This window comes from Cavia porcellus, unplaced genomic scaffold (assembly GCF_034190915.1).
Source record: "Cavia porcellus strain 051 isolate PalLab524CR breed Dunkin Hartley unplaced genomic scaffold, mCavPor4.1 scaffold_7, whole genome shotgun sequence".
Taxonomy (NCBI): Eukaryota; Metazoa; Chordata; class Mammalia; order Rodentia; family Caviidae; genus Cavia; species Cavia porcellus.
In genome coordinates, this window is record NW_026947490.1 from 37,876,619 (window position 1) to 37,888,045 (window position 11,427).

The window sequence follows — 11,427 nt, forward strand, 5'->3', positions numbered from 1 at the left end:
GTAGTGATTTCTCCTTTTTTATTTCTTATTGCATGAATTTGAGCTTTTTCTTTCCTTTTTTTAATAAGGTTGACTAGGGGCTTATCGATTTTATTTATTCTTTCAAAGAACCAACTCTGTGATTCGTTGATTCTTTGGATTGTTTTCTTAGTCTCTATTGCATTGATTTCTGCTCTGATTTTTATAATTTCCTCTCTTCTTTTGGCTTTGGGCTTGACTTGCTCTTCTTTTTCTAGCTGTTTGAGGTGTAGCATCAAGTTATTCATTTGTATTCGTTCTGTTTTCCTGATGTGGGATCTCAGTGCAATAAATTTTCCTCTCAGAACGGCTTTCATTGCATCCCACAGATTCCGGTAAGTTGTATCTGCATTTTCATTTTCTTTTAGGTATTGTTTAATTTCTTCTTTAATTTCTTCTGTGACCCACTGATTACTCAAGTGTGTGTTATTTAGTTTCCATGTGTTTGCGGAATTTTTGCAGTATCCTTTGTCATTAATTTCTAATTTCAGAGCGCTATGATCCGATAATATGCAAGGGATGATTTCAACTCTTTTGCATTTGCTTAAATATGTTCTGTGAGCTAATATATGGTCTATTTTAGAAAATGACCCATGTACTGCTGAGAAGAATGTGTATTCTGATGTTGTTGGGTGGAACATTTCTGTATATGTCTATCAAACCCATTTGTTCACAGGTGTGATTCAGTTCTGTTATTTCTTTGCTCATTTTCTGTCTGGTTGATCTGTCCCTTGGTGTCAGTGGTGTATTAAGGTCTCCTGTTACAATTGTGTTACTGATAATTTGAGTTTTCATTTCTGTTAATAATTGTTTTATATAACTGGGTGCTCTGGAGTTTGGTGCGTATATATTTAAGATAGTTATCTCTTCCTCTTGGAGTTTTCCCCTTATGAGTATGTAGTGACCTTCTTTGTCCTTTATGGTCATTGTTGGTTTAAAGTTCACGTTGTCTGCAAACAGAATGGCTACTCCTGCCTTTTTTTGGATTCCTGCTGCATGAAGAATTGTTTTCCATCCTTTGACTTTCAGTCTGTGAGTATCTTTCTGGGTTAGATGGGTTTCCTGTAAACAGCATATGGTTGGATTTTGTTTCTTGATCCATTCTGCTAGTCTGTTTCTTTTGATTGGTGCATTGAGACCATTTACATTAATGGTTATTACCGTTAAATGCTGGTTAATTGTAGGAATGTTATGTCTCTGCTGTTGCATCTTTATCTTTCGGTTCTGTTTAATTATTTGCTTTGCTTAGTGGTTTTTTCCTTTGTGTATCTAAACTGTCTTTCAATATTTTTTGCAGGGTTGGTTTGGTGTTCATGAAGTTCTTCAGCTGTTCTTTGTCATGGAAGTATCATATTGCACCATCTATTTTGAATGATAGTTTTGCGGGATATATCAGTCTTGGTTGGAAATCATTTTGCTTTAGGATCTGGAATACTTCACTCCATGCTCTTCTTGACTTTATCGTTTGTGCTGAGAAGTCTGCTGTGATTCTGATAGGTTTTCCTTTATAAGTGATTTGTCTTTTCTCTCTGACAGCTTTTAATAATCTATTCTTGTGTTGGATTTCTGGGATGGTGATTATTATATGTCTGGGTGTAGTTTTATTTTGGTTATGACTGTTTGGAGTTCTATATGCTTCACTGATCCTGATGTCAGTTTCTGATCTCATGCTTGGGAAATTTTCAGCTGTTACTTCTCTAAATATCCTCCTGACATCCTTCATGTTGTCTCCCTCTCTTTCATTAATCCCTATCATTCTTATGTTATTCTTCTTTGCATCGTCTTGCAGTTGTTGAATTGTTGTTTCCTGGTTCCTTGTTATTTTCAAAAGATCTTTCCTTTCCTGTTCACTAGCTGCAATCCTGTCTTCAAGGTCTGAAATTCTATCTTCACTTTCATTAAGGCGGTTTTTACAACTTTCAGTGGAGTTTTTTATTTCCTGTATATCTCTGTGCATCTGCATTATGTATTCTGTTTGTTTCTTATATTGCTCGTCTAGGGATTCTATCTTTTTGTTTAGTTCCTCCAATTTTTTATCTGTGTTTTCTTTAGATATATTTAGAATCTCTTTCATTTCTTTTATCATTTCTTCTTTTATCTGGGAGATTATTTCGAGTTTGAATTTCTTTAAAGCTTCCTGGAGTTGCTTGTCAATTTCAGTGGCTATTGTGTCCGATATATGAGGTGGATGGGATATATTTTCTTCTATATACATTGCTCCTAGGGTTTCTTGAGATGGGCTGGAGGTTTGAGGTTGTAATTTGGTCTTTCGTTTTGTCATTTTCCTATATTTCTGTGTTTCAAGTGTTATTTGAAAGCTTCCTCAGGATCTGTTGAAAATCCCCTTCTATGTTTGTAGCTACTAAGACTCTGGCACCGCGCTACCCCAAGCCATTAGGCCTACAGAACCAGTGGCCCTCCTCTGCCTGCTCAGAACTCCGCAGTTCCAGACAAGCTGGGCCTCAGGGACACTGTGCGCCCACCTGCCCCTTGGAAGCTCCACAGTTCTTCAATCGCAGCCGGGTTAGGGTACTCACCACAGGCCGCAGTGCTTCAGGAACCTGTGGACCCTCCCTGGTTGCAGAGATATCCACAGTCCTCCAGACACATGGAGAGGCCGATGCAGGCACCCCAAATCTGGCCAGCTCCTCCTCTGCAGACCAATGGCCAGGCGCGGCAGCTAAACAGGCTGGGCTAGGCTGGTAGTGTGGGCCAGCCCACCTATCGGGAGCTCAGCAGGTCTCCAAGTGAAGCCGGAATGGGGAGGCTGATGTGGAAGCCTCAAACCCACCTCTCCCCTTCACTGCACCTGGAAGCCTGAGGGAACTCCAGCAGTCTGGGCGCAGATATCCAGAGTCCTCCAGACACGCAGAGAGGCCGGTGAGGGTACCCCTGATCTGCCCAGCTCCTCCTCTGCAGACCTATGGCCAGGCTCGGCAGCTAAACAGGCTGGGCTAGGCTGGTAGTGTGGGCCAGCCCACCTATGGGGAGCTCAGCAGGTCTCCAAGTGAAGCCGGGAATGGGGAGGCTGATGTGGAAGCCTCAAACCCACCTCTCTCCTTCACTGCACCTGGAAGCCTGAGGGAACTCCAGCAGTCTGGGCGCAGATATCCAGAGTCCTCCAGACACGCAGAGAGGCCAGTGAGGGCACCCCAGATCTGCCCAGCTCCTCCTCTAAAGTATATATTTTAAAATCTCAACTTCAGGTTGAGTGTTAGAAAAGTATTCAGGAAGACAGCACAGGCTAGAACAGAGCAGGGCGGGGCTGCTGTGGACAGGAAGAAGCAGGAGACCTGGGAGGGGGTGGAGGCTGGACCCAGGATCTCAGAGCCCAGCAGCTTCTGGGCAGCTGTGTGCCTAGCACCAAGTGTCTGTCCCAGCCTTCTGAGCACAGAGAGGGAGAGCAGGTCATCAGTCAAGGGCTTCAGCAGCCACCATGAGTGGCAGCACTTGGAAGAAAACAACAAAGCCTGGAAATAGAATCCCAGGAAGAGATGAGGCCACCTGCAGTGGGGATCTGGCTGTACCACTGTCACCTGCCTGTTGGTGGCCCAGGAGGGCTGCACATAGGCACTGACTGAACACAGAAGTGGCCAGGACCCAGGTGGTGCTGGGTTCTTGTGAGTCGGGCCCTTCTGTTTATGTCCCCTGAATCCTATTCTCAGAAGTTGTAATGGGCCTGTCCCTGGGGACAGTGGTGGCACATTGTAACTCTGTGACCCACCCAGAAAGTCGCCCTTGAGTGGGACAAACCTACCTTTCCTCCATTGGAGTTGGGAGAAACAGCTCTGACCTTTCAGGAAACCTGTACTTGGAGCCACAGAAGAGTGCGCTGGAGACAGATACAGGCTTCCAAACATTTTGTAAATAGCAGCAACCTTGTTCCCCATAATATCTAGCTGAAAGCCTAGTTTCAAGAATAAATGACATCAAGGCAGAACTGCTGTGGTGGTCATGGCAAGAGGGCAGGAAGTGCAGTTCCTTTTGGCGGTGATCACAGTGTTTGTTGTGCAAGCCTGGTTCTGAGACTGGTGCATCTGCAGAAAGGCAGCTGTCACATAGCCCACCCTTGTCTGTGTGGGTCCAGCCTAGGGGCTGGGGCTTCTGACTCAGCAGAGACCAAGAGTCTGGGTTCTCTGGCGCATGTGAATCACTTGAATTCGGTTCTCCCCCTTGCCCAATGCTGAGTTATATCAGATGTTTGTTCTGAGACTAGGGATGTTGTCTGGGTCTCCTCTGGTGGGACCAGGAGGCCCTGATCCTGCTAAATTCACAAGATACTTGGTATTTGCATTTCAGTGCTTTGGTGCACAATTGACCTTGTACATCTTGGTGTGACTTGGGCAGGACTGTGTGTGCACTCAAAGCTGCTGTGGTGGTAAAGGTGTTGGGTGGCTTCCTTCCTTTTCAGACTGCAGCTCCTTAGCTGGAAACCTGACCTTCCAGCTCTGTCCTGAGTCCTCACAGCCTAGCCCTCATGGGACCGGACATCCCAAACCCAGAGCCCTGTGTCCCCAGTCTGTTCTTTTTGTGACCCTCTGGGGCCCTGGGCCACCTGCAGCTCAGGGACACCCCGTCTCCAGACTCACTGCACAGCCACCTTCAGGAACCAGCACAATTTGGGGCCTGTTGGTCCTCCATTCAGCGGGACTAACTCACTCCCTGAGGTCTGCAGGTGGTGCCCAGAGCTTTGGGATTTCAGCAGATGAGGCAACCAGGGAAGGAAGGGGACCTCTAATGGCCCTGGAGTTTAATGAACCAGGTGAAGTGTGTCTCTGTAAAAGCCCAGCCCCCTACCTGCACACCTGAGTTTGCCCAGTTATACTAGGAGATTCCTCTGTGTGCAGCCAGTGCAGGCATGAGGCTGTGTGCCCCACTGGCCATGCTGGAACATACTGTCTTGGCAGCTGCTCTATCCCTGGGCTGGAGGCTGCCAGGCCACAGCCACAGATTTGAGTGCCCAGGGACATGGTGCTTAGCAGCAGCTTCTCTATTCTGTATTTCTACTATAATGCTGTCCAGGTCAACATTGGGGTACTTCCAGCAGGGGCTGACATCCTCAGGGTGTGAGGCCCTGGATGCCCAAAATTGTGGTGGGGCTGATCCTGGAACTGGAGCTCTGCCTGGTCCTCCCATCACCTCTGGTGTTTCATGATTCTGTGGCCTGGCCCCAGGGTCTGAGCTCAGGGCTCCAGGTGTGCTCACTGATTCTTGTCTCTCTCCACCTCTGGTGCTGAGAATAGGGACAAGAGACAGATGTCTCACTTACGAATAAAGGTAGATTCATACCCCTCTTCCTAAGCTGTGTCCAGGGCTCCTCTCTGCCCATTTTCCCTTTGCCTATTTCTGTCCTGTGAGCCACATGATGGGGGCAGAGGGGCTCCTCCTACAGGTAATGATCTATGGATGCAGTCAGAACTGCTCTGCTGATGCTCTAGGAGTTTCTTAATCCCTTTACAGTGACCTCCTATCACAATTAACTGTCTGGCTACATCTTTATCCTTCTTTCACTTTTAATTTTGCAACAGGAGGTCACTAAGTTGCTAACTAAGTTACCAAGAGAATACTCCATATTGGACTGTCCTGGCTCAGCCTCCAAGAGTTCTGGAATTAAGTATATGCAACACCTGACTTGGCTCCAGATCTTCCCTCACAGACTAATTAATAGTGTCCTTTAGACCTGTGCTGAAAAAGTTCCACATTTGCAAGCATACCTCAGATTCTGTGCCAGAAGAGGGTGCAGAGAGACAGAGCTGGGCAGAGCTGATGGGGGGCAAGAGACAATGGGACTGAGCACTAGGGAGAGCTGGGCCCAACTGCACTGACAGGTCCTGACCACCCTGTGCAGTTGCACACTGGGCAGTCTGACGCCTGGAGAGGACAGCAGGTCTGCAGTCCAGGCCGTCAGGAGACACTGTGACCTGCAGCCCCAGGAAGCAGCAGCCCCAGGAGGAGCTAAGGGGGCCTGGAAACATAGAGCTGAGAGGAGGAGAAGACACCTTTGCTTTGTCGGCCTTGCTGCACCTCTGTTCCCTGCAGGCTGCTGGCCAAGAGGGCTGAACTCAGCACTGGGAAGGAGGTAGTGCACAGGGCTCTGATCTGCAGGGCTGTGACTCAGGCCCTGCCCCCCAGGCTCCCTGGCATCCTGTTCTGGCAGTTGCACCTGGCCTGGTCCTCAGGGCACTGATGGCTCTCTCTGTGCCACGGTAACTCTGTGCTTCCCAGGAAGCTCCCTTGAGGCACTCCAAGTTTCCTATGCTGGAGTTGGGAAGGACAGCTGTCGCCCTCAGTGCCCTTGTCCTCCTGTCTAGCACTGAACTTGATAGAGGCTTCTAATCCTTTAGTAAAAAGCAGAAACCTTCATTCAAAATTCAGTCTCACTCCATACCTGGTTTTAAACTGAAATCAGCTCAAGGCAAAATTCTGTAGTGGCCAGGAACCAGTAGGCAGGACATAGGGTCCTCTCGTGAGAATGGTGGTTATGAGTTTGTATCGTGAGTGTATCCAATCCTGGCACTGAGCCCTGTGGATCTTCCAAGCCTGGCGCTGAGCTCAGTGGATCTGTTCTCCCCACTGAAGTCTGCACAGGTCCAATCTGCCAGGTCCCCTGAGTTCAGCCGAGGTCAGACATCTGTGTTCCCTAGGGGCACTGGTTGTCCCTTGAACAATTCTCCTTGCCCCAGAGGGCCAGGAGATGGCCCCAGTGGGGTGCAGGATGTCCATTATGCTCCCCAAGCTCCACTTATTAAATTTTGAAAACAAGTCTTGTTAAAGCACAAAGTGGCTCAGACTGGGTTCAAATTTGCAATACTCCTGCCTCCCAGAGTGGTGGGATTATAGGTGTGCCCTACCCCACCCAGCTCTCTGTATGTTTTTGCAAATGGACTCATTTCTGAGCCAAGCAGTTTCAAACTGTCCAAGCAGTTTCCTCTTTGAAGGTCTCAGACAGTGTCTTCTCTCCATGCTCAGAACCAGGACCTGGTGGACCCTGGAGAGGAGGGCCCTGACATGGAGTACATGTTAGGAGAGGTAGACTTGAGAGAACTGGGGGCACAGAGACACCTGAGTGTCTGGGCCCACAGGGAGGATGATGTCTTTGTGGGGGTTAGGATGTCTCAGGCCAGTGGAGGGGTCCTAGAAGCTGCAGGAGTTTCTGGGAATCACTGATGTGGAGGGACTAGGCAGCTATCCTGGCCTCTGTTCGAGAGAGTACAGGAAGGAGTCACAGCTGGCACTAGGTCCTTAAGTCTGATGACATGTCTAAGGTGCGAGGATAAGAAAGGAAGCTTTGTGGGGCCATGCAGCTTGGGGTACCACATGAGAGCTGCAGGACAGGAAAATAAATATGTGGACCCACAGTGAACCCCAGCTGTTCTAGGCTACCCAGTCTACTTACAAACCCCGAATTCACTTACAAACTGGACTTATCAACTTTCATATTTACTTTATTTTAAATATTTTAAATGTGTTTCACATAAAAATTTTCTATTTTTTAATTTTTAAAATTTTGTGTTTGCTTTTTTGAAACAGGATTTGGCTGCATTGTGCAGTACAGGCCCTGCAAATAGCTCAGACCTTTTGTCAATTGTAAACTGCAAAATAGCATGGGGTTTTATTCTGAAAGGGACTCCTACTTCATAGCAGCCTGGAGTTAGAGAAGAGATCCAGTCCATCACCTGCCATATTAGAGGGTATTTAATTAGAAATTGTTATGCTTGATGCATTGTGTCAACTTCAGAAACTTACAAGTTTACCTAACAGACTCAGCTGGAAGCCAAGATCCTTACTTGTAAATGTCTTCATCTTGTGCAAGAGGGGGCATAGAGATTCTGGGAGTGCTACACCAGCCCTGGAAGGGAGTAGTCTGTGAATAACATAAAGGAGAAAAAGAGGCTTATTCTTCCCCATTTTGCTTTGGCTGCTTTTGCATGGCTGCTGCCATGGTGTGATACCACCCTGCCATATTCAGCCAGCAGAATATGGACTGAACCCTCCACAAACTGTAAGCTAAATGAACTTTTCCTCCCTTTACTTGGGCTGTTGGATATTTTGTCCGATAAATGAGATAAAAGTAATCAAGACAGAATTGATTTTGAGAAGGGGTTGTTCAAGCCTAAAATACAGCATGACTTCAGTTTCTGGTGTTGCCCTACGACATGTAGGAAATTTTTTTTGGTCTTTTCAAGACACAATCTCACAATGTAGTTCAGGCTGATCTTAACCTCACTTTGTAATATACACTGGTATAGAACTTGCAACAATTCTCCTACCTCAGCCTCTCAAGTGCTAAAATGACTGACATGCACCAACATGCCTGGCTCAACATGTGGAGTTTTTTAAAACCATGCTTGTTCCTTTTTTCTGATTGATTTTGCAGTATAATAGAGTTTTCCTCTTTTTTCTTCCTTATTTTGAAAATAATAAAAGGGTTATCTTCAATAGAATTGCCCATTTCACAGTAAAATTGAACACAGAAATACAGAACACAATCAATCAAAACAAAATGTTGGAGACTTATAGGACTTCAAAAGAGGGTAAGAGTCAAACTAGAATGGGAATCATAGTGAATCTTATTGTCTTCAGATTAGTTGCCTATGTGCCCAGACTTCATACTATCAAACATAACAGATTCAAATAAAATCATTTAAGACAATACAGCAATCAAACAAAACAGATTCAAATAAAATCAGTCAAAACAAGACAATGAAACCAACATAGGGATTCAGATTATACCCTACTGTCTTTGGAATAGCTGTCCATGCCATCAAATCTAGTACAAGTAGACAAACTGGAACAGAATACAACCAAACTAAACAGGGCGATGAAAACAGTATGGGTTTTAAATCATGATAATAGATTAACAATGTCCACTGCCTTCTCTTTTAAACAATTCCTCCCTTTTCACTTTGAAAGGGTGTGTTGTACATTTTGGATCCCACTAACTTCTTTAGGTTTTAGATTAGGGAGGCAATCCACTTAAATGATTCTGAAGCTTTTTATCCCTGAGCATGATCTCAAGTTGTATCCACTTACCTCCAAGAGCCTCAAGGTTTTCCTTTCTTATAGCTGAGTTGTATAAAAGTGTTATGTCATTCCAACCAATCTGAAGCTGATGGGTGAGCTACCACATTTTTTTCTAGTTCTCTGTCACATAGAGTATTATTTTCTCATCTTTAACCTTCAGTCCATAAACCCTGTTTCAGGTTAATTATATTTCTTATATTGAGCATCTTGATGGACACTATCTTGTGATCCACTCTTTCTGTGTTTCTTTTTATTAGTAGATCAAGGACATTTAGGTTAGTGATTATGGCCAACCTTCTCTGCCTCATCTCTGCCATGCTATTTTTCTGCCATGGTTGTCTATTTTTCACCTTCATCCCACTGTCTGCCCCGTTCAGTGAGCCCCCTTTGCAGCTGTTCCTGAAACCATGGTCTTTTTTCTGTCTCTCTAGAATGTTCTTCAGTATTTTTTGTAGGGTTGGTTTGGTGGTCAGGAATTCCCCTAGTTCTACTTTGTCATGGAACCATCTTGTATCTCCATTAATTTTGAGAGATAGTTTTGCAGAGCACATCAATCTGGGTTGGAGAATATTTTCTTTCAGGGCTTTGAATACTTTGCTCCAAGTTCTTCTTGTTTTGATGGTTTATGTTGAGAAGTTTATTGTGATTCTGATGGGTTTTCCTTTATAGGTGATCAGTTTCTTTTCTCTCATAGCTTTTAATATTCTGTTCTTGTGTTGAGTTTCTGGCATCTTTATTATTATTTGTCTAGTTGTAGATTTATTTTGGTTATAACTGACTGAAGTTTTGTATGCCTCTTATATCTGAGTATCATTTCTTTTTCTTATGCTTGGGAAGTTTTCTTTCAGTATTTCTGTAAATAGCCTTTGTGTTTCATTTGTGTCTACCCCTGCTTCTTCACTCACATATTTTATTCTTAAGTTATAGATACTCTTGTCATCTTCTAGCCTTTGTATTATTACTTCCTGACTCCTTGTTATTTGTAAGAGATCTTTCCTTTCATGATCACATGTTGCAAACCTGTCTTCAAGGTTTGATGGTCTATCTTTAGTTTCTTTCAAGCAGTTTTTCCAGCTTTCAATGGAGTTTTAATTTCCTGGTAAACTCTTTGAATATGTTTCACATAGTCTTGATTCTTTTTACACTCTTCATCAAAGGTTTCTATTCTTTTTCTATACTCTTCTATTCTTCCATCTGTGTCTTCTCGAGAGATGTATAGCATTTCTTTTATTATTTTTCCTATATCTTCCTTTACTTATATTAGTATTTCTGTTTTGAGTTCATTTAAAATGTCACAAAGATATTTCTTTATGTCAGATGCTACTTCTTGAGAAACTATAGGTGTGCAACTCCAGATCTCTTCTGTGCTCACCTCTCTTGGGCCAGTAGTATTTCGGTTGGTGGTTGGCAATATCCTTTTGTTTCTTTTTCTTGTCATGTTTCTGGTTTATTCCAGACAAGTGAGTAGTGGGTCCCTGGCATGTGCTGTATTGGTTACCATTACTCTGAAACATGCTGGCAGGAGATAGATGCCCTCCCCTGTCTGCTGACAACCATTGAAGTACAAGAAGGGGTGGGGCCGGCTGGCCTCTCCCTTCTGAGCTGATCAACCACTGGTTGTCTTCATCACATTATTGCGTGCCTTGCAGATGGGGTGACCAGGGATAGCTTCAGAGAAACCTCATCCTTGGCTATTGGATCACACACAGAGGCAGGACTCAGTCCAAGCAATGCTTACCAACCTGCTCGGTGCTAGAAGTGGCTGACTGAAGTCACTGCAGTTCTGATTCCAGGCTTATCAAGCCATACTCCAAAATGTCACCTGACCAATCACCCACTCCCATAAGAAGACTGAGTTTTCTACCCACACTCATCCGCAGATGATGCAGATCTCCAAGACAGTGTTGTTCTCCACTCTGCCACTCTCCTTGGTGACCACATCCTCCCACCAAGGCCTTTGTACTTGCCAACCCACAACTTCACCTGGACCGCACATCTTTGAATTCTAGAAACATTTCATGCACAGTGGGCCCAGCTCTGGGGAGACTGAATTGGGCTATAGCCTTTGTCCATGCATTTCTTATCCATTTTTTCTTTCTTTTTTCCCATTTAGTTTCTTTCTGGGTTGAGAGGATCCATCTCCTCCCATCTGATCTTCTTCAGGAAGCTATATTACCGCATCTGAGCTGTTTTTCTCATAGAGGCTCTTCACTTTGCTGCTTAGTGATCCACCAATGTTCCAGATTTCCCTTTTTGCCTCCTTTTAAACTGTGTAATGTTTCTTCTACTTTTTTCTTATTTGGCTGTTTTTTCTCTCTTTTGTTTGTCCATTCTGTTGCTTTTATCTGAACCTATTAATTTTGTTACTTCTTAGTAGAAGCCTTT